Below are 22855 nucleotides of genomic sequence, written 5' to 3' on the forward strand. Positions count from 1 at the left end.
TGGACATTATAGACGTTGGTAAGCCATGGTACTTAAGGACTTGTGAGATAAAAGAGGTCCATATAGTATGCTTTAATAGTCTTTTTGATTGCTTGCTTGCTTGCTAAATCAATCTACTATTGTCCATATTCTGGTATTTCTATGCATCAACTTGCGTAATTAAAAGATGAAATCCATGGATATACTTTCCCAAGGGGAATTTGGTGTAGGAAATGGTTGAAGTAATCTTGGTTGCTTCCCTCTATCATACTTTGTATTTTGACATAAAATGCATTTGGCAACATAGTCCGATGTGTCTGCCTTCATTGTTGGCAAATAAAAGGATATCTCTACTCCCTTGAGAGTATCTTGAATCCCTCTATGTCCCACATAAGGTGGAACATGAGATTCTTACATAAACTTTTCATGATAGATTATGTGTAACATTGGACTGTCCTTCACTCATATTATACCTTTCCCATATCTCGTATAAGTGCCCTCCTCTTGAGCTCTATGAAAGCTATGGCAGCCACCAGAATAGACAATGATAAGCAGGAAAAAGATGACAATGTTCACAGTAGCAACCTTCCGCCAGTCATGTCGAACTTTGTCCACAATGCCCGCCTTGCAAGAGTCACAATCAAAACATAGCTCCGAATGCACATAGCTGTATCAATGGCAATCTGGATCCGCATACTCGGTCAGAGGCCTCCCCTACTAGGTTGCATTTATGAATGGAAAGTTGCAAGCTGTTGGTGGCTTGCAACATCCAGACTACAACACATGGTATAGAGAGCAAGGTTAGTTTCTATTCACTCAGAAGGACAACTACATAATGCCTACACTCTTAAGCTTGCATAACATACATACACAGACACATGCATGCGCATTCAGAATGAAGACCCCATCAAAGCTTTCAGCGACAAATTGCACTTGCATAAAAACACACATAAAATTTCCACACAGGGGACATACGGGTGGTCCATAAACATACGCACTTCCAACTGCGCTCACAATATAAACCCCATGCAACTAGCAAGATACAATAAACTGAGGTAGATATTGTCATTCAAATAATGCGAACCCCGCTAAAAGGACATAGATACAGGTAAGCCTGCAATGCACAAAATCTAATAGAAAAATCAACACACATGTATGCATATACAAAGACCAGCATGCACAACACATACATCACAACTTACAGGGGCATGTCGCCGCAACACAACCGCATTCATATAAAAGCACAGCCAGAAGATGTGTGGGGCATGTTGTACACAAACCTAAAGGCAAGCAAAGCACAAAAGATCGTACTCGCATCTACATATTGCATAGATTTGTAGGTGCTTTTGAGTTACGTACCATGCACAGCCATGCACAGCCTGATGAAACAAGAATTTGCAAATCATTACATCAGAGGCAGACAGAAATGGTCATACCTGGACTGAGCTTAATTCTGAGCTCAATTCAGCTCTGTAGAAGTCCGATGCAAGCTTATAAACTTTCAAGCTGTCGCAAACATGCGCATCGACAATACAGCTCCGAATGCGATTCCAGTTCTCAGAGCTTCTGACCCTCTTCTGTAACCAGGTTGAGTAGTCCCCAAGTCTATAATCCTCATAGCCTTTCCCAGATAGGGCCTCACCGGCGCCCTTGTTAGTGACGGCAAAAGAGAACACGGTGAAGCAGAAGAGCAGCACAATCAATAGGAACATGACAAGCAGGTAGACTCACAAGAGCCATGTGATTCTCAGGTAAGCACCCACAAACCCAGCTATGGAGATGAGTAGCATATACACACCAATGGCGATCACATAGGCCCTTGTAGGAAGCGAACGCAATCAAGTCTATTGCCGTAGGGAAAATAACCATCTTGTACATTGTATGTTTCCTCTTTCCTCCCTTAGCTAGTGCAATAGTTGGCATTAAATATTTGAAGTCTAGATACGTAGCCTACTCATCTATCATAGAGGATAGATCAATGTGAGTATCTATTGATACAACATTCACCCTTGGCCTTCATGAAAGTGCATCGGACACTTGGTTGTGCTTACCAACTATGTGAGCAATACAAAAATTAAGCATCACACTGGACCTCAAAAGGATTTGAAAGGTCTTGTAATATTAGCACGTGTTGAGAGGTAAGCTTTCCCTTTTAATTCTCAAAAGCTATAGTATAAAGTGTCTATAGTATGCACACATTCCTATAAAGCTTCTTAATTTGTGTAGATTCGTTGGTATAGGCCTGACCATCCCTTTTTCTACAAGCTCATTCACTTGCCTCATAATCTCCTCTTGCTGAGCCAGTGAGACTTGATAAGGAGGCTTATTAGGAGGTGAACTACCAAGTAGAATTTCTATGGAATGACCGTCTTGTCTCCTTCTGGGAGGTAGCTCCCTGGGGATGTCATCCGTAGACATATCTCGAAACTCATTTAGGAAACTAGAAAGTTATAATTCCTCTTTAGTTTGGATTTTAACTTCATTAGAAATACATTGTTTTGATTATGTATACAAGGTATTGTATTGCCACACTATTAACATCAAGCACACCATCCTTGCCTCAATAGGAAAAGAGGACTTTTATCTCTAGAAACTTCATGGTGGCAGCCATGTGATCAAACCATGGTAACATCCTCATGCTTAAGTGAGAGATGAATAACTCTTCTTTATCAACATAGCTTTGGACATATGGCCTTATATTCCCAATCAATGGAGTGACTAAGACCTTTGAAAGATCCATCTGCTTGTACCACATCTCCCATCTCAAAGTTATGAATTCCTAATGTAAGACAGAGTGGATTGGATCATGCTCATCACCACGCAACCATGCCCTATATTGGCCCTTGGCATGCTAAACATACGGACCCCCTTGAGTACATGTCCATCCTAGCCCTTGGCCCTGCCCGGTCCTACCCTTGGCATGACATTACTCCCCACTTGGAGAAACCTTTTTGTCCTAAAAAACAATAGTGTGATACACTAATGTTTTCCACAGTGGAATCCTTCATGGATCTAGCTATTTGTTTGACCAAAACACGGTTCAATAGGAGGTTCAATGAAACCAAGAGTAACATATTGATTTTCCACATTGTTGTCCATTTGCAATCATCTTGTGTTACCGGCTCCTATCCAACATAGTGTGTAGACTCCATTTAGAATGCACATGAGCATGCTAAATGAGTTATCACAACAAAGTACCCAAAAGAGTACCTCTTTTCGCTTTCCATGAAAGTAACTTCTGACATAACTTATCAGCAAAATATAAGTCCTTGGCTTGTTCTCAATTTTCATTAGTAAACAACCCTACCATAACTAGTGTTCAAGGTTAAGAACCTGAATTATACATGAAAAGACTAAATCTAGTCGTAAACATGCTTTAATTTATGGTAAGCAAATTCCGACTAGAGCAGTACATGCTTACTAATTGGATTGCTTGGTGCTAACATACACACTTGCATATCCTTTAGCACAAGATTACAGTTTGTAATCTGCCTATCCCCTTGGATACAACTGATAGTACTAAGGTTTTGTAATATGCCTATCCCCTTGGATACTGACAATATTGAGGTGTCTTTTCCCATGATTTAGTAAATCCATTCCTTACAACATTGTTGAGAAATCAACAATGTTATGAATAATTATCGTGGTTAACTTAAAAGATCCACAAGGAAAGTTATTTCTTATCTTTTTGATGGACTTCTAAGAAGCAAGGCTTCATGTTAAGACATATTACATAGCAAGAAGCAATATTCCATCAACTATGAACTTGGGGAAACTTTGCAACATGTTTGCATGTTTTTTCAATAGAGATTGGAATGTACCAAGCGCAGAGGGCATGCAAGAGATATCCGACAACTCTAAATGTATCAGCATACATGGCTATGAGCCACATTCACGCGATGACCACTCTTCTTAGAGGGCGACAAAGTTAGTAAATTTCAAGTTATGCTTGTTTTGTCTGCAATTTACCTTTCATTTCAAAAATATTTCTTAAATTATGGTGCAACGCAAAGTGATTTGCCGGACTGTATGTAAAGCAAGGTTTCTCTTATGTGCAAAGATATTATCGTTTGACCTCAAATCAACGATAATGGCATACATCTTTGGCACTAGGCGGATATAAGCTCACAGTGTTGGGGTATAAAGCCCAATGTGGTCGCCCAGGTAAGTGGGCGGGCCGCCACGTATGCACACATATTCTTTTGTAAAAACCTAATAAGAACTCACTATGCTCTACACATTACAGTAGAGCGAGTTCACCATATCGTCGTGCTCTTCTTCTCGCACTCTCTCTCGCGTCGCACTTCCGCTCGTACTCCTTCAACTGGTATCAGAGCTCAGATCGAGGCTCAGGGCAGCACTACAGGAGGCTAGAGTCACCAGCTCAGATTGGAGTGAAATTCGACAGGCAAAGACACGGCCCCAAATCTTGTAGGAGCACCCGCAGGGCTTGGTGTGCTCAGAATTTCATTCTGAGGTCATCTCGGTCACCGTTCGGCTTCTACAAAGTTTTGCGCAGGCCATTTTCGACTACGTGGTCTCAGCGGGTGCATATCTGACTCTGCAAATTTGGGGTTTTCGGCCTACGACTGCAGGTGCTGAGGATATCGACATCCCAGAGTGTTGATTTGTGGCTGTCTACACATCGAAGGACGACTCACAGTTCTTGGAGGCGTGTCACATACGACACGGGCGCATCTACACACAGAATGTAGGTGACATCCACTAGTTCATCAGGTAGCTTGTGTTTGCTGCTTGATATTCCAGATTTCATCCTGACATTGCAGGTACTTCCACATGGGATGTATTGTCAGAGATGATGTATGTCTGTTGAGGGTTTGCTGGCTGTGAGTCACGCAGCAAACAACCGCCGCAGCGCTTACAACATACAGTGGGAAATTTGTGGATGTATGACTTTGTGGGAAGTCTATGTACTGTCAGATTTACTGCAGCCTTTGTTGAGGGTCGAGTGAGGTTTTATTGAGCTGGGGGATTCTCGAATGTTGAGATCCTTTCGGTGATACAGGTCTTGGAGCGATCCCTCGAGCACCCTTAGATAGGCAGCTAGGATGTATTGACTGTGAGTTAGACAGTTGGGATTGCATCTTTGCTTTACTGCCGTTGAGGCATTGTCGCAGTCTATGCTTACAGGACACTGACAGGACAGTCAGAGACCGTACAAGTGCAGGACAGGTTTACCCACAGCTTACAGTGTTAGAGAGACAATGGTTTTTTGAGCTATTTTTTGGTCTGTTTTTAGTACACCAGAGCCATTTTACAAAGGAGACTCTGCCAAAATTTCTGCAGAATCTGAAGCTTTCTTGGTTCATTTGACAGGTTGATATTGGTTCAGAGGTCAGTTTACAGGGGAAACTCTGCCGAATTTTTCCCAGGAAAGTAAACTACTGTGAAGCGTAGCTATGGCTGGATCACAGGACACTGCTCTTTACAATATCAAGAAGCTGGATGGAACCAATTTCCCATTGTGGAAGAAGCAGATTTGGCACGTGTTGGTACAAAAGAAGCAGATAAAACCTATAAAGCTCAAGGGGATAAAACCAGAAGATATGGACGAAGATGAATGGAGCGAAATGGATGAATTGGCACTTTCTACCATTATGCTGACTTTGGCAGAAAGTGTTTACTTCAATGTAGCAGACGAGATGTCGGCTTATCAAGCATGGTTAAAGCTGAGTGATCTTTATGAGAAGCAGAGTGCAGCTTCACAGGTATACTAGCTTAAGAAGCTTGTTGACTTGAAGATGAAAGAAGGGACACCTATGTCCAATCATTTGAATGAATTCAACACAATCTATAGTCAGTTGTCATCTCAAGGTGTCAAGTTTGATGAACCTGTTAGAGCTATGTTCCTGTTGATCACATTGCCGGAAAGTTGGGACACTTTTCGCACAGCTTTGAGTAATTCTACACCTCCAGATGGTTTGAACATAGCAGGTGTAGAAGGAAGTCTGCTTACTGAAGAAACCAATAGAAAGACAATGGACAAAGGCAAAGGAGCAGCCTTAGTTGTCAGGGGAAGGACCAAAGAAAAGTACAAACTCGTAGAAAGTCCTGCAGTGCTAAAGGCAAGAGTGACATAGAATGCTACCATTGTGGCAAGAAGGGTCACATGAAAAGAGACTGCAGAGAATGGAAAGCAGAAAAAGGCAAAGAGAAAGTTGAAGACCATGGTGAGAAGAACAAGTCCTCAGTGAAGATTCAAGAAATAAATGTGACAAACACTGTTGCAGAGGATGACAGTCTAGTGTCAGGAGACATCTACTTCTTGAAGAATACAATGGACTCAGCTCTTCTTACAACATCTGATGGAAATGCACTGAGTGACTAGATAATAGACTCAGGGGCATCACTTCATGTGTCTCCAAACAAGGAGTGGTTTACTTCTTATGTGACCACTAAAGATCATGTTCGGCTAGGTAATGGGTAGACATGTGAGATCTTAGGTGTTGGAGATGTTCAATTGAAGTTTCAGAATGGCTCTTCTTTCATGCTGAAGAATGTGAGACATGTTCCCGCAATTACAAAGAGCTTGATCAGCACAGGTTTACTTGATGATGCTGGCTACGTCACCATTTTTGGACAGAACATGTGGAAGATATCCAAGGGTTCTATGACAGTAGCACATGGAGTAAAGTCTGGAAGACTTCTGGAAGACTTTACATGATTTATGTATCAAATGTCTCTAAAAATGTAATCAATGTAACCGAGCAGCCGAACGTTTCTTTGTGGCATAGCCGGTTAGGACATATGTCCAAGAAGGGAATGGAAATCTTGTCTCGTTCTGGTTATTTGCCTGGCTTTTCATTTAATGATTTTGAATTCTGTGAACATTGTCTGTATGGTAAGCAAACACAGCAGCCACATAAGCATAGAAGCAGTAGAAGAGATACACAATTGGCACTTGTTCATAGTGATTTGTGTGGACCTATGCCTAACCTATCTCTAGGGGGAGCTTCTTACTTTATGACATTTATAGATGATTACTCGAGGAAAGTATGGGTTTACTTTCTCAAGCACAAGGATGAAGCGTTTAGTGTTTTCAAAACGTTTGTGACACTTGTGGAGAATCAGAGTGGCAAGAAGCTTAAATGCTTACGCACTGACAATGGTGGAGAGTATGTTTCAAAGGCCTTTCAGGACTTTTGTGAGTCAAAAGGTATAAAACGTGAACTTACTACTCCCTACAATCCTCCTCAAAATGGTGTTGCTGAGAGGATGAATAGGACCATACAAGAGAAGGTCAAAAGTATGTTGTCTAATACACAGCTGCCAAATGGGTTTTGGGCTAAAGCTGTATCAACAGCTGTTCATCTTGTAAATAGATCTCCTAGCAAGGTTTTGCAGAAGGATTCAGTGCCAGAGATGTTATGGTCAGGCAAAATGCCCTCATACAAGCATCTCAGAGTCTTTGGCTGTGAGGCATATACTCACGTTCCAAAGAAATTTAGGAACAAACTTGAGCCAAAGAGTAGAAAGTGCATCTTTCTAGGCTATGGTGATTCTGGTGAGATGGGGTACAGACTTTGGGATCCCGAATCCAGAAAGGTTGTCCGCAGCAATGATGTTCACTTTAATGAATCCAAATATCATTCTAAACCAGAGAGGGTTGAGGAGCTTAGAATATTTTTCTTCCAGGAAGATGGACCTGCACGTGCAAGACAAAATGTCAGGGCTCAAGAGGAGCAAGGACACGATAGAGTGGAACCACAGGTTGTGGCTGAGCCTGAACCACCTATTGTGCGTAGATCTGGACGTGTCACGCGACCTCCTGATAGGTTTGTTCCATCTATGAACTATGTCATGTTGACTGATTGCAATGAGCCTTCATGTTACAAGGAAGCAGTGCAAATGAAGGACTCCGGGAATTGGCAATTGGCCATATAGTCAGAGATGACAGCTCTGCATAAAAACAAGACATGGAAGCTAGTTAAATTACCACAGGGCAAAAAGTCTCTACCTTGTAAATGGGTTTACAGGTATAAGATCACCGCTCATGATAGTCAGCCAAAGTACAAAGCAAGGCTTGTTGCCAAGGGCTTTAAGCAAGAACAAGGCATTGACTTTGATGAAGTCTTCTCTCCGTTGGTCAAGATGACTACATTGAGATGCTTTCTTGCATTGGTTGCCATATTAGATTTGGTGTTGCACCAAATGGATGTCAAGACAACGTTCTTGCATGGTGATTTAGATGTGGAAATTTACATGCAGCAGCCATAAGGGTTTGTTGAGAAAGGCAAGGAAGATTGGGTATGCCAGTTGTTAAAGAGTCTTTATGGCTTAAAACAATCACCGAGGGCATGGTACCATAAATTCCACAAGTTTATGCTTTCTCAAGGCTACAAACGTAGTGAGTTCGATCACTGTCTATATACAAAGAAGGCTAAGGATGGTAGTTGGCTGATCCTTATTTTGTATGTGGATGACATGTTGATTGCTGGCAAGCACTTGGAAGAAATTTCAGCTTTGAAGTCAAAGATGGCAAAATCGTTTGACATGAAAGACATGGGTGAGGCAAGTCATATACTTGGTATGCGCATTGAGAGAGACAGATCAAAGAAGTTGATTTGGTTATCTCAAACAGAGTATATTGACAAGGTTTTGCAACGTTTCAATATGGAGAAGGGAAAGGCATTGAGTGTTCCATTGCCACCATATGTGAAACTTAGCAAACAAGATTGTCCTGTGTCTGAGGAAGAACAGGCTGAAATGGATAAGATTCCATATGCGTCTGCAGTGGGTAGTTTGATGTATGCAATGATTGCTACTCGCTTAGACATTGCATTTGCAGTGGGAGTAGTAAGTCGATACATGTCAAACCCAGGCAAGAAACATTGGGAGGCAGTGAAAGGAATATTGAGATACCTGAAAGCTACAAAGAGTATGCGTATATGCTATGGGAGTCAGGAGCTAAGTGTAAAGGGTTTTACAGACTCAGATTATGCAGGTGACTTAGACAACCGAAGGTCTACGTCAGGGTATGTCTTTACATTGGCTGGTGGAGAAGTATCATGGCGTTCTAGATTACAAGATTGTGTTACTCAGTCTACTACAGAGGCTGAATATGTTGCAGCATCAGAGGCATGCAAATAATCAATTTGGCTTAATCGACTAGTAACAGATTTGGGAATCAAAGAAGAGATGCCTGTGTTATATTGTGATAGTCAAAGTGCTATAGAATTGGCTCGCAATCTAGTTTATCACTCAAAGACAAAGCATGTGGATGTGAAGTATCATTTCATCAGGGAAATGCTCGAGGATAAGCAACTTCAGCTTGTCAAAGTTCACACCACAGAAAATCGTGCTGATCTACTTACAAAAGGACTTCCCTCAAAGAGCTTTGCGCATTTTCGCAAGCAGTTAGGTGTAGGGTAGTACATCACTTCTCTACATCTCTTGTATATTAGCTTGTATAGTAGCTTCTCTCACACTTAAAGTACCACATTGGACTTTAAGTGGGAGGTTGTTGGGGTATAAAGCCCAATGTGGTCGCCCAGGTAAGTGGGCGGGCCGCCAGGTATGTACACATATTCTTTTGTAAAAACCTAATAAGAACTCACTATGCTCTACACATTACAGTAGAGCGAGTTCACCATATCGTCGTGCTCTTCTTCTCGCACTCTCTCTCGCGTCGCACTTCTGCTCGTACTCCTTCACACAGTTTATGCAATGATGCACTATGATGTATCCATGCCCCAGTGTGATCGTGCAAGGCAAGTATACTAGAAGCTCACATGGTTGAGACTTTCATTGAAGCCAAGGGCTTATTATTCTATTTTTTGCTATGTATGCATGGCATACTAGTATGATGGACATAAGACACCCATCATTGCATACGCTTCCGCTATAGCACTAGCTACTCTGTCAAAGACGAGCTCACTTATTGATGTTTTAAAACATTTTGTGTTTACGTTTATTCACAGCCATTATTCACAGCCAAAGTGCCATACATATGCACCGTGATACAATCACGATCACATACTGTAAGGTAAGTGGGTCAAGATGTGACTTATGGTACCTCTCTCTACGAGAGTGTGGTACAAATACACTGTTGTATGCTTATAGGATAAGCTACCATACATCCATTGTTTGCACAGAGGCATAGCATGGGGAATTCAATACAATAGAATACAAGATTTTGCTCAGTCCAGCAGTTTCTCTCTCTCCTTCCTAATTCTTTGTGGGAAATGTAAAATTAGGCATGATTTTACAAAAAATATTTCTATGTTGATATGGTAACACGAAGGGCTAAGAGCCATCCATTTTTGAAGGGCTAAGAGTCCCTTATTTTGAAATGGCTAAGAGCCATTTGTTTGTAATCCATCAGTGATTGATTTCAAGATCAAACAATTCTATCCAGTTGAGTACCCATCGATTTTAATGGACAAGCAAGAGTCTTGCCATTACTAATTTTTTGGGTTTTATTTTAACACTACACACTTTGATTGGTGAAGATCGAGTTGAGTTTTTGAACGTCTTAAACTTGTAAGGGCTTATCTCTACCAAGGTATATAGATGAAGCCACCATTTTCGACAGCATGATTGTTCACAAAAACCCAAAATTATAGATGTTTGGGTCTAGAAAAGATCCAATTGTGAATACAATTCCAAACTTGAGTGGATCTCCTATTTCATCTACAACAATAAGAGTGTCTATATAAGTATAATTTTGGAGTAAGACCCAGCTCGTGATTACTAAATCACTTATTAAGTGGTGATGGTCAATTCTTGGAACCTTCACACTTGCACTTTCAAGGAAAGAAGTCAACAATCTGTCAAGAGGTAGTGGACAATTTCAACTTCCAAAGTTGACTTCAATTAATATTGGCTGCTAGTTGAGCAATTTCCCTGCAAAGTCTAACCAAGGGGTTTTTATAATGTAGATATTAACTAAAGGGTTTGGATTGCAAAGGCAACACCCAGGGTTACATGTGTAATACTTAAATTTCACTGATTTTCAATTAGTGTTCCTAGGCCTTTGCAACGGGAAATTTGGGCAAGTGCCTTTGACTACAGGTAAGTGAACACTATGTTCAACCTCCATGTATGCATATGATTTGTTTTATTCTCATTTTTTCATATGCTTTGCTTGATTTTTTCAAGTTGGATGAATAAGCTTGAATGCTTTCATCCATTTTTTCTCTTCAGAGAGATGACAAGGTCATTTAAGAGTCAAAAACTTTAGGTCACAGTGTCCAAAAATACTTTTTTGCATCACGTAGTTATGGTCCCACTTGTAGGGTTTGATTTGGCACATGTTGTCACATGGGATACAACATTGTTTAGGAAGGATTTTGGTCTAATCAATGTGGAACAAAGTTAATGAGGAGATAAGTCGATCAAAGAAGCGTGCTCACTTTCAGGACAATCCCAAATCTTCTTTCTTCTGACAGTTTTTCCTCTAAATTTAACCACGATGAAAAGAGTCAAAAGACACAAAGGTGGTTTCAGCTCATCGAAGCCCTTAATTTCCTACATAAAGGAAATCTGCGAACACTTCAAATCTATCAATCAAGACAACATTCAAGAAAACCTTAAGCTAGTAGGCAAACCAAAATTTTTACAACCTGGGCCTTTATGTGAGCAGAATTTCTCTCGCAAGGACATGCACATTAGTTTACATAAAATCTTAACATAAGAACAGGAAAAAAAATCAAAGAAAAAGTCTATCAAGCACAAAAAACAATCTAGCAACTGAGAGGACGAAATCTCTTCCACCTCTAACAGTTTAGACAAAGATGCCCACACTTTTGTTTCAATTTATGGTAAGAAGAAGAATCACCTGTTTTACGAGCCACTTAGTACGACAACAAAGGAGTTCAAGGATAGAGGCCATGAAAGGATGCCCATTTCCCATCAAGCTCATTCTTTCATATAGCTTCTTGGAACTTCTAGAGGTAACTTCTGCGTTCAAATACTAGAAAAAGATCCTTTGGCTCACCAAGTAACAAGAACATGTTTCTTCAATATGGTTGACAACTTTGTTGAATTCTGCAAGCAGAGACGTGGGTGACTACATTGGGCCGTAGTTCCAAGGATTGCCCACGAGATGCCCTATATTGGGCAGAAGGTAGTACATGGCATGCCACTGATCTAGGATGAAGGCATCCGCTATCATGCAGATTATAAGGGTTGTGGCAAACCTGGACAACAAATTTAATCTTCTATTGGCATTCTTCGTCTTTTATCTCTCTCTCTCTCTCTCTCTCTCTCTCTCTCTCTCTCTCTCTCTCTCTCTCTCTCTCTTTGTTCACACTGTAAACTACCTCACATTCTCTAGTCATGTCCAATCCCCGCACACCTCGGTCTAGAGATGCACGGAGATCAGAATCACCGGGTTATAATCTCGTCTTTATTGGTCAATGCCTATATTTGTGGGTACAAGAAATCTACACACCCACATCTACATGATAGAGCATGTAGTGGAAAAAATCCCCTTGCCTCTTCTCTAGTTGTAGCATTTCACAGCATCTTAACATCTTTTCACAGTAGATCTTTTCACCGTTCGTCTAACTCTAATTTTTTTTACCGTAATCTTGAAGGTAGACTCTACTATAAAAACTCAATCCAAAATCTAATCTTAAATCTAACCTAATTGAACATGTGGTGATTCGCTCCATTGAAGGGTAAAAGACATACCAATGGGGCTACTAGCTGCGTAGATGTGAATGGGCCTCAAATATACGTACATCTGTGCATTTGACCTCCGATGCTTCATGTAGTCGCGCATGCGTCTCCTCATCCAAGCATTATCAAATGTATTTTCCAGAGAGGGAACTGGAAACTCCCGATGGAGCGTAACAATAAGATAATCCTTAGAGGCTTTATCCTGAGCCCTCCAAGAGACCATGACAGACTACAATGTGTCAAAAAACCTGTCTACACAACTGTCGTATGCGGCCCATCACCTGCTTCTCCTTAGGGGTCATAATGATCTCATCGGGCATACGATTGATGAGATAGGCGTATCCCTTTTCCATGTCCCTCCTGTGAATTATAGCAACCTTGTCCGGTGAATGCTCATCGTCCAGGCCTCTAGGCGACCCCGATGCAGTGTTTGGGTCACTCCTCAGCATCTCCGACGCAGTTGCCAGGACACCACTCTCAAACGCGCAGGCAGTATAATCCTTCAGTTTAGTCTGAGCAGTCTCACAAACAGGGACACTCCTCAGTGTGTCCTGGTGACTCTGTAACACATGAGCTCCATAACGACGTGCTCCTCGCCATAACAACCACTATCGGTAGACTGTCGTAGAATTGTTGGTCCGCATGGTCCAATGTAGATCTAGTTTAATCTTAAACTCAAACATAAATGTAGATCTAGTTTAATCTCAAACTCAAAATAAACCTAAATTTAATTTAACCTAAATAAACCTAAATCTAATCTAACGTAAATCTAAATCTAACCTAACTTAAACGATAAAAAGAGAAAAATGGTATAACCTTTCTATCACCCAAGTGTGGTAGATTGGTTATGTCATTTCCCTGTTGAATAACAGGTCTTGAGTTCAACTCCTCGTCGGCTAGATCTTTAAGGTCTCTTGGGATAGTTTTCTACGACGTTAAAACTTTCTTCTTCTCGGGTGTGTGTGTGTGTGTGTGTGTGTGTGTGGGTGTGTGTGTGCCAATAAAAAGAGAAAAATGGTATAACATTTCTATCACCCAAGTGTGGTAGATTGGTTATGCCATTTCCCTCTTGAATAACATGTCTTGAACTCCTTGTCGGCTAGATCTTTAAGGTCTCTTGGGATAGTTTCCTACGATGTTAAAACTTTTTTCTTCTCGGGTGTGTGCGTGTGTGTGTGCAAAAGAGGAAAATGGTATAATCTTTCTATCACTCAAGTGTGGTAGATTGGTTATGCCATTTTCCTCTTGAATAACAGGTCTTGAGTTCAACTCCTCGTCGACTAGATCTTTAAGGTCTCTTGGGATAGTTTCCTACGACGTTAAAACTCTCTTCTTCTTCTTTTCTCTCTCTCTCTCTCTTTGTTTTATATCTTCTCTCTCTCTCTCTCTCTCTCTCTCTCTCTCTCTCTCTCTCTCTCTCTCTCTCTCTTTTCCTCTCTCAATGTGTGTGTGTGTATGCATTCTTTGTTTATGCATGTGTGTGTGTGTTTTTTTTTTTTGTTTATGCAAGTGCTCTCTCTCTTTCTCTCTCTCTCTCTCTCTCTCTCTCTCTCTCAAAAACAGAATGTGTGTGTTTTTTTGTTTATGCAAGTGCTCTCTCTCTTTCTCTCTCTCTCTCTCTCTCTCTCTCTCAAAAACACAATGTGTGTGTGTGTGTGTGTGTGAGAGAGAGAGAGAGAGAGAGAGAGAGAGAGAGAGAGAGAGAGAGGAAGGGAACATGAGAGAGAGGAGAGGGAAGGAGCATACTGGCTCTGCTTCCTCTCTTTGTGTATGTGTGTGTGTGTGTGTGTGGAGAAGAAAGAGAGAGAGAGAGAGGGAGAGTGCGGGCTACCTTTGCTTGCTTGAGCGTCGAAAACCCAGATCTGAGATCTGGGTTTTTGAGAGAGAGAGAGAGAGAGAGAGAGAGAGAGAGAGAGAGAGAGAGAGAGAGAGAGAGAGAGAGAGAGAGAGGGGAAGGGAACATGAGACAGAGGAGAGGGAAGGAACATACTGGCTCTGCTTCCTCTCTTTGTGTATGTGTGTGGAGAAGAAAGAGAGAGAGAGGGAGAGTGCGGGTTATCTTTGCTTGCTTGAGCGTCGAAAACCCAAATCTGAGATCTGAGTATTCGAACGTTCTCGGTTTTGAGATTTGAGTATTCGGACGCTCTCGGTTATTTTTTTATCCCTATCAACATTGCTATGGACATCGCTAGTTTATTTGTAACCTAACGACGTCCATAGCGACGACCATAGCGACGCCATGGGTTTTCACTTTTGAATGTCGCACTGCGAACGTCGTTAATGTGAAGTACCTCTTGTAGTGTATCTGTGGATTCTTCAATGGGATTCATGATAGCCTTTTCTGCCACTGTCTTCTATGGCTTGTCTCAGCATTTCTTCAGTCTCTAATCCATTCGGAAGTGGATTGTACTGCATAACGGTGAAGAAATCTGTCCAAGCTATACCTCCTCCGTCTTTGCCCACAAGGTAAATTTTGTTTGCCATTTCCAACAACTTAGTCCCCAACGAGTCGTGAGGAAATCCATACGTCTTTGATAGTTTGCTTTGAATTCGCATAAGGGCTCTCATGAAGCTAGCCTGCATCATCATGATGCGTAAACGTGCTCTGCTTGCATTGAATGTAGCCTGCAGGCGGTGGTGTGTGGGAATTTTATAGCGATTTTGGACATCACATTTTATTGTGGCCTTGTAAGTACCACCCACATCCACAAGCTCCGGTGCCACCCTCAATACCCATGGCACACTTCTAGCCAAAAGCTCCTCCACCAATGCTGCACAGAGCGGGGCCCACTCGTACCCTTCTTCTAGCACTAGTGGTAGCAGAGCTACAAACTCTCCCAAGTACAAAATGTTGTTCTTGTGGCGTGCTTGCTTGCTTGAAAGGAACAATGCCATCTTCTTCTGTAGATGTGCCGTGGCTCTTATAAGGAAACCCCTTTCACGCAGCTTAACCAGGATATGGAAGAAAAGGCAATAGCCTTTAAAGGCTCTCTCACAGGGTTCTAGTATTGATCCGCCCTTTGTGCCTGTTTTGCACCATGTCGAATGCCAAACCTCCAAATCTTTGGGATTTGCAAGTTCTGTGCCCTCTGCTGTGTGGTCTATGTGCGCATTGCACACCCTCATTTATAGGTTCAAAATCATCATGTTTATAAGCTTGGGAATGACATACAAGAAACCTGACGGTGATAGGTCAGGCATGACATCCACGAGAAAATTTCTGAGCAATGGCATTGTGCGTTTGAAATGGTTACCATGAAAAACAAGAGGGAGGAAGTATGAGAAGGAGTAGCAGCCACATATACTGGATCGCACTTGTTGCTCCTCAAAATCTTCTTGGGAGAGAAGGGCCAAATTGTAGGCATGGAGGACCGGTAGCTTTTTGCTAGTGGGAGCTTTCTTGTCTTGGCTTAAGCCTACACCCAGCACAGCTTCTTCAAAGTTCTTAAGACTGGCTTGTAGTAGCCCAGTCGATGGTGATCATCAGCGGGAACGAGGATGCTGCAATAGACCAGCATCCTCAGCGGGAACGAGGATGCTGCAAAAGGACTTATGGTGATGTTGGGGTATTGAATAGTAAGGGAGGATATCAAACTAATCATCTCCACGTGGAAAATGTATCTTTTTGGTTTTCTTTCTAATATAATTTCTCTATGCTTTTATGGTCAAATTTTATCGCCTACTTCTCGCGTTCTCTTTTGCAATTGGTTGTGAACAACCTTGAAAAGTAGGGTAGCCAGTCTGGGCCAATAGATGACTGCCAACTCATCGTGGCCTTCTCATGCACGTCCCAGTCTGTCTAATGTACTTTTGTGAAATAAAGCCAAAATATTGTGATGCTTGGGAAGATTTAGGCCATTGCCCTCGACACAAATGACACACCACGAGCCTCGACTTGCTTTAATTGAATGACGTAACGCATACTTCATAGCTGAAATCAAATCCTACGTGCTTTTCGCACGAGGGTTGAAAGCTTTAGATTGTATTTCCCTTATATTGAAGGTATGCATATACCGAGTATTCTGACAAAGTGTTAACAGAGGTCATCATCAACGCCAAGATGAGTGAGAAGTAGGAAACAATTGCCAAAAGCCTCAAAGAGAATGGGGTTTAGCTTCCTAAGTACTTCGTATCCAAGTTTTCTCAACAACATTCGTATTGTTCTTCCCCCTTAAAGCAAAGTGTTAGCATGCCAGCTCTTCTAGCAAAGTGTTAGCAGGTTTCATCAGTAAACCCCGTCTGAAATGTATGCCCAAAGCCTTAGAGAGAATGGCGTTGAGCTTCTTGAGTACCTCATCATAACCTTTCTCATGAGCTTGCTCACCAATATTCATGTTGTTCTTCCCCCTAAAAGTAAGACTACATACAAGGAGAAACACCGAAGAAACACAGGATTTCTATCCCTAATGATAGAGGGAGAATCCAATCTATGCAAAAGGAGCTTGAGCATGAAGCTAAGTTCAAAGAAAAGGAACAACACAAAAGCAGTGGTGATGGTGGGCATGTATCAAGCTTGAAACCAATCTAGCCTTCTTAAGAGGGTAACAAGGTGCAAAGTTGATGTGTCGCTTGTAAATTAAAAAAAATAAAATCCAAACGGTTCAGTTCAAAGAGCTTCATTGAAACAATATGAGAGGAGAAATCAAGTTTTTTGGGATGGAATGCCAAAAGCAAGAGAGGATCATCTCGCTCAAGAACTTTGTGGTGTAGGATGATATGTGTATGACATGCTAAAGTGGAAAAAGGATGCTTTTGGTAAGGCATCCACACTTGACCAGTAGTCAAAGCTACAATGAAGGACCGAAGATAGTTCTTAATGGGCTTTCTGTCCAAAATGTTGTCTCTGATGACATGTTTAATATCATCATTATGTAGTAGGAGTTGGACTACGAGGCAGGGCACACCTTCAGTTCCTTTTAAATTTGAAGAGCCCCTGTGCTCTCCACCATACCTCCATATGGCACTCATGTAGACCGTGTATTGTCTACTTTTAAAATAACTTTAAAATTTTTCTTGTAAGTGCGAAAGTTTAACTCGTGTTTTGCTTTTTCTTTCCTAGCTCCCCAAAGGCAACATTTTTGTCGTACAAAGTTCAAGCCAAGACATTACTCGCAAGGTTAGTGCTTTGTCCCGATTGAAAGATTAATTGCAGTTGCTCTCTATTATACGAGATAAGTGTGATGTACTAGCTTTTATGTGTGTGTGTGAAAGAGAGAGAGAGAGAGAGAGAGAGAGAGAGAGAGAGAGAGAGAGAAATCATGACAGTTGCGGAAGCTCTCTCTCTCTCTCTCTCTCTCTCTCTCTCTCTCTCTTTCCCCGTGCGTGCGCACTGTCCTGACTGTTGCCGGAGATGCAAGGTCACACTGTCGAATAAAGTAAATTGCACCACGTGGACCCTTGAATTGTCTCTGTGCTTAATATATAGAAATAGAATAGATTGTAAATATAAGAAAACAAAACAAGAAAAGAGAGAGAGAGAGCTTCCGCATCTTTTTGGATGCCAGTATGTGTCAATGATTTTCAAAAAATCATTATAAACTTGATAGGTTGCGTGGCACACGAGGATAAGAGGAGCAGAAAACAGTGAGCGTCTACAGCAAAGGAGGAAGCTAACCTTACGCAATTAGTCTCCCAACTCTCACGCGATGCACGCCTGGGAGGGATGCGGGTTCACTACAGAGCAAACAAAAGCTTCTTTTTTTAAAATAACGCTTGCTCAGAGCTATGTTTGTATGCAAGGCTTCACCGTGGGTCGGCTCAGGTCAGAGAACTCTGTCTGAAGGCAAAAGTAACAAGTTTGATCTCGTTGTGCAAAGACCACAGATTTTGGTGAGTGCCAGCCTACATTTTATTGCTTGGAGTCTTCGATGATTCCAAGCAATAATATTAGAAACTTGCAACTATGTGCCAATGTACCCTTCAATCTCCTCAGATGTGGCACGCATCTTAAGAAAGGGTTTCTTACGTGAATCTCCGGAGATGCTCCCCCTAATCAAAGTGGAAGGAGCTAGTGAGACGAGCATTAGCCACTCAGTCGAGTGCCAACAACCACCAGTGTGATGAGAAGGTCCCTCTAATCGAAGTGGCAAGAGCCACTAAGACGAGCACGAGCCACTGAGTCGAGCACCAACAACGAGCAGTGTGAATATCCTGAGATGTGTGGTATAGATCTTAAGAAAGGGTTTCTTACACGAATCTCTTGAGATGCTCCCTCATGTGGCATGTCAAAACAATAGGGTTTAGGAATGCTTGGTCAAAGCTCTCCAAGGTAACGGTGTGAGACGGGGCAGAGAGACACATAATTTGCTGCAATGCAACGAATGATAGAAAAATAACTCTACTCTAAAAATAGGGTGCTATGAATAGTTCCTACACTGGCTGGCATCATATGCTGCTTTATTTGGCAATACATGTTTTGAAAAGCACGCATTTCTAGCCCCAGGAATAAGCAAAGGTAATGCGTTAGCACCAAAAATAACCAGGTGTGGCCCTGAGGCTCTTGGAGTGAGGCTTGGATTGCAAGCCAGCGAGAGCAGCGAAATAGGCACCAATCTTGCACAAGATCTACCTAAAGCTCCTATATCTCTCTTCCTTTATGTGTAGCCTTGACTCTGGACCATGACCTTGGGGGCTTCTTTGTGCCCAAAAGGGATTTCGTCTACACCAACGCGCATTGACTTTGTGCTCAAAAGGGGAATTTCTCTGCTAGTATTCCAAGTTTATAGTATGAATATCTACTAATATAACAAAGCCATGGTGGACTCCTTCTTCTCTATTGGCACCAATGACAACCATATATTTGCACAAACATGTGATACATGAGTGAGCTTGCTCACAAATCCATGCGTTACTCGATTTGTAGCTGACAACCATCACTACATTTGTGGGCATACGACTTTCTAGATCACAACTTAAAGAAAATCCAATTTCTACACGAACAACGCTAATTGACTGCTCATACATATATTTTATTTTTGAACAAAGCAAAGTACGAAAGAACTTATCTTATCTATTCTTAATGTTCGCAAGGTGTTTCTATATTAGCTCTGATACCATGTTGAAATGGGGAGAAAGACGGAGACGAGAGATGAGAGAGGGAGAGAGAGAGAGAGAGAGATGACACCAACATTTACAAGCCCCAAGGTGTGTAGACTCTATACATTGAGTGTCTATATATAGTGGAGACTCCTAGCTATATATAGCATAAGGGTTGGTATATATAGCTCTAGCAAAAGGGTTTTTTCATTTACAATTAGAGACTCCTATTTGAGTGGGGTGTTGGAGCTATATATACCAATTCCTATGCTATAAATAGCTAGGAGTTGGTATATATAGCTCCAACATCCCCACTCAAATAGGAGTCCCTAACTGTGGATGAAAAACCCATTGGGGGTACAAGGGAAAAACCCGTGGCACCATATACATGCATTATTATATTAACAATTATCAAAGTTTACAAATTTATCCTTCAGGAGCTACATCATTGTGCGCTTTTACCGCACGTTTTGAAGATTGGGAGCTTGCCGAACACTGTGTGCAAGCCATGAATGGCTTCAAGCACACACCTACACTATCCTAGTAAGCTCAAAGGGGCAATGGTGTGTCACTTACCACTCAATGCTTTGTCGTCGTGAAGGATTCCATGCCGCAAATAAGAGAGAGCCACCGTTGCCGCGGTCAACCGTCTCGCCACCATCGATGCCATTGTAATGCTTGCTCTCTCTCTCTCTCTCTCTCTCTCTCTCTCTCTCTCTCTCTCTCTCTCAAGCATACACACACCCCTCCCCCCCTTGAGCACACGATGGAGAAGAAGGTAGAGGTAGAGCAAGAGCACTTCTTTAGCATGCACCTCAAAGAATGAGGATTTTAGGTCAAAATGGACCTTCTATATGAATCTCACCCATTCACACATGGGTATCTATAGTGGTCGGTCATAGAAAAAGTACTGTAAAAATAAGATAAGTGGGGTGCCTCTCATAGGCGATCACCTACGCACCTATAAGACTAAGAAGCCCGGTCCATGACTCAAATAAAGTTATAAGGTGTCCGTCAAAAGTGATAGGGTGTCCGTAAATGGTTAACATGCCCCTCTTCTTGATGTAGATTCTATTCTTGAAAGCTATTGAGACGAAGCCCGTTTTTCGAGGGGGAAGAGCATCTGAGATAGAACGTCTTTTGATTTCTTCAAACACTACAAAATCAACCAAAAATGGCAAAGTAATTGTATTCTCATATATAATTAAAAAGAATATGCAGTGAATAGGCACACAGATTGATTAGTAATAGAATATCAAACAATTTTTCAGCAGTAAACATTAAACTATAATATAATCAAACACACAAACACTTGTAAAGGTCAAAAAATAAACAAGTCTATGGTCGCTAATTTAACGGTCAAGAGTCACTAGAGATCAACTATTAATACCATGGGCAAGCTTCTCGATTTTGTCTCGTCAATTAAGCTCTTTAATTGCGAGAGCAAGGTATTTCATGTCCGAGAGCTAACTAGAGGCTATACCTCGAAGACCTTTTAGTTAAGCTACGATAAAAGGAATTTCTTATGAGATCATCGCCTGAATTATTCCCTTTGTTTGACCCCCCAAAGTGTTTTCCACATCTATTTAATTTTTGACGTGTGTGCTTATTTTGTATGCCTTGGGCTTTTTTCTTTTCAAGGAAAAGCACCCACATTGGGAACCTCTAGGGATCTAGTACCATAGGCAATACATGTGAGTGAAGTACCAAATCAAGCTGGGATTTCTCTTCTAGCTTAAGATTTTATATTTTTGGCACTTTTGTTTTTTTGTTTTTCATTGCATTTTAATTTTGTAACTTTGAGGGGTCATATTGACACTGTTACCCTCACCAGGCTCATCACAATAGTAAACTCCCTTTATAATACTTAAGCTAAAGGTCAAGAGGGATTAAGCCCACTAGAAAACCCTAGTACATTGTCCACAATGCTTCATAGTTTTGGATTAAGAACCTAAAGGACCCATTGATAATTAGGAAGGCCTTTCCCATGGTATAAAGAGAAGATCTCTAATGTCTATCTTGGTCAAACTAGCTTAGTCATGCTTCTTTATTCATAAACCTAGACAAGGGATTATGACATAAAATTATATTGAATCTAATGTTGATTAAGCAAATGTGCTGAATATTGTGCTACTAATCATAGTTAAAGCTGAAAAATAGGATGCTAAAAAAGACAAGAGGTAATGATAATGGACAAGAAACACTTGTTCAGGTTGATGCTCGTGCTCAATTTGAAGAGTGAACTAGACAAAGATTGCAGTGAAATTCAAAATCACAACTATTGCAATGTATTCCTGTACACACTAGAAAACACAAAGAATACCTCTACGAAGCACATCAGTGGGAAGAGGCACCAACCTTTATTGAACAAAATCCAAACAACCTAAAGAACCCTAACCTGATTATTTACACCCCCCTAGAGGGTCAAGGGAACATGATATTGTAGAGATGGGCGGGTAGCCCTAAGGCTAAACCCCTATCCTTGTCACCGTGAAGAAAAATAAACTCATCATCTGTGAGACCATACGTGCCATCCGTGTAATCATGTAAATCTTCCTCATCATTAGATGCACATATGTTCACTAAGAATGTCACTAGGCGTGTATAGTCCTCTTGCTCAAAAGGGTAAGCTTGTGCAATCGGAGAGACGTTCTCTATAGGGATGAGTCGTGGTTAAGAGACATATTAGCCATTCTAATTCCTCAAAATTTTTCTCACACGCTAGCGTATCTACCAAATCCCATTCACAGGAAATCATCGAGTAGACTATGTGAAACACATGTGAAAAGTAAAGAGGGTACCTCCTCTCACCCAAGGTAGGAGTGGATGACTCTAGCATACTAGCCATATCTTTACACACAGATAGATTTCGGTTAGTGTGAAAATATTATAAGGGTCATGTCAGAAGGTCGTGCCCTTGTGCATAATGTGTTATTATGATTTTTGGGTCATGTACTAAAATTTGTAGGTTTTTAGCTTTTTGTTTAGTGGCTCTTGCTCTTTTACTTTTTTATTTTTTCTTTCTTGAGTATAGGGCTATATATACACATTCCTAAGATTAGGAGATGGAGAGGTCAGGGAGGAAAGTTAAGAGGGGAGCAAGTGAATGATGGATGTCAACAAACACTCCCCCCTTCCTTGGGTAGATCATATCTTTTGGAACAATGGGGTCACCTTCTAAAAACAATTGTTCCAA

At 41.4% G+C, this 22855-nt stretch overlaps 2 pseudogenes; both read right to left on the bottom strand.

The window, feature by feature from the left end:
- Positions 1-441: 441 nt before the first annotated feature.
- On the bottom strand, positions 442-14854 carry LOC147461545 (tetraspanin-8-like; annotated as a pseudogene).
- Positions 14855-14940: 86 nt separating this feature from the next.
- Positions 14941-17592, bottom strand: LOC147461546 (uncharacterized; annotated as a pseudogene).
- Between the last annotated feature and the right edge of the window lie 5263 nt (positions 17593-22855).

The sequence above is a fragment of the Adiantum capillus-veneris genome, chromosome 3 (genome assembly GCF_014529385.1).
Source record: "Adiantum capillus-veneris isolate H3 chromosome 3, ASM1452938v2, whole genome shotgun sequence".
Taxonomy (NCBI): Eukaryota; Viridiplantae; Streptophyta; class Polypodiopsida; order Polypodiales; family Pteridaceae; genus Adiantum; species Adiantum capillus-veneris.